The 1,629-nt window shown below is 37.8% G+C and overlaps 1 protein-coding gene across 1 annotated transcript in view; it reads right to left on the bottom strand.

The window, feature by feature from the left end:
* Nucleotides 1–1,629, bottom strand: part of LOC106537382 (proline-rich nuclear receptor coactivator 1) — a 7,353-nt gene that overhangs the window by 3,352 nt on the left and 2,372 nt on the right. The gene's annotated exons all lie outside the window — the stretch shown is intronic.

The following is a 1,629-nucleotide window of genomic DNA, read 5'->3' as shown; positions in this document are numbered from 1 at the left end:
CTAATCGATTATTAAATTAGTCATCGATTATTTTAATAATCGATTAGTCGTCGATTAATCGTAGCAGCCCTATTGCATACAAATTGATTTCAGTCGTGGGTATAAAAACTAAAAGCTATTCTATTTTTAAAGAGCCACTGCAGAGGGACCAAAGAGCCACATGTGGCCCCAGAGCCGCAGGTTGCAGACCCCTGGGTTACACTGATGTCAAAGAAATCGGTATCGGCCTTCAAAAACCTTTATGGGTCGATCTCTAATATACATGTATAACTGAATAACTTTTAAAGTCAATCACATTTAAGTTGGCCACCACAGCTAATGAACATTAGCCAGCACAAAAAAAGAAGCTGCAACTCAGTCCTTTTTACAGATATTGAGATTAAATTCAATACGGTAGTAGCTGAGAGTCCTTCTCAACACAGACTCTAACACCCTGCTACAACTCTGTCAGGATTTCAGTTTGAAGCTCAGAGAAAAACAACAGGTGGCGTCACATTTCATCCCATACCAGTTTGTTGGACCAGCACAAACTGTATCCAGACACTGTGTTTGTCTTCATTTTACGATGTTATGAGTTATTATATTAAAAAAAACCAGCCAGTACCCTTCAAATGTTTTTTTTTTTTACTTCCAAGGAACCTGTAGTGCAGGCATCACCAAATGGCGGACCTAGGTCCGAATCCGGACCAAGTGTTGGTTCTGTCCGGACCCGTGCCCTATCTGATAAATTGACAAAATTATATAATATTCATGGAGCATTTTTGCCCAGCGAAAGCCCAGCAGAGATGCAGTTAGGAGGTTTAGAGGTTACGTCTACTACAGTTATTATGGTAACAGTGTTGAGCCAATCAAATCGTTTGTTTACCCTGCATGACCAATGCAGTGAGCTAACCAGAGAAGAGAAGAGGTGACAACATGGCTTGCTCCAAGATAAGAAAAGTTGATGCAGAAAACCGCTGTTTTAAAGATGAATGGACAGAGAAATTTAAGTTCATTCTTCCAGCAGGCAGTTCAAAACCTGTTTGTCTCATTTGCTCTGAAACGGTTGCATTAATTAAAAGTGCCAATGTGAAGCACCATTATGAAACGAAGCACAGCTCTTTTGAGAAAAGTTATCCGCTGAAGTCCGAGCAACTTGCACTTGAACTGAAAGCCTCCATCTCTCTAGGTTTGACTAGGCTTCAATATAAAAGCAAAAAAAAGGTTATTAGGCTCTGTTTGCACTTCTAAAATGTACCATACTTTGTTCTGAGGTTTCTATTTTCTGAAATAAAGGTTTTAAAATTATTTGCCTGGGACTACTTTTAAATATGGTAAAATAAAAAGTTGTTTACCATAAAGTGCCGTTTGTTAATAGTGAAAATATGAACATATCAGATCAAGACCACAAAAGACAAAAGTTGGACTTTTGTCTGGACCTTTTACTAGGTGGAAAGTTWAGCAACTGTACCTCAGTGACTTAATTGAATACTCCTGCTGTAGTGCATTTGAGGCAAAGCAATAAAAGTGATTTTAGAGGCTATGAAAGTTAATTCCTCTTTTTCATATTCAAAAGGCACAGTGTGTAGGATTTTGTCAATTCTTTTAGCCGAAATTGAGATAATCACTAATGACAATAATAAAAAAAAA

This window comes from Austrofundulus limnaeus, unplaced genomic scaffold (genome assembly GCF_001266775.1).
Source record: "Austrofundulus limnaeus strain Quisiro unplaced genomic scaffold, Austrofundulus_limnaeus-1.0 Scaffold2282, whole genome shotgun sequence".
NCBI lineage: Eukaryota > Metazoa > Chordata > Actinopteri > Cyprinodontiformes > Rivulidae > Austrofundulus > Austrofundulus limnaeus.
The sequence above is the reverse complement of the archived record's forward strand: the minus strand, read 5'-3'. Positions and strand labels throughout refer to the sequence as shown.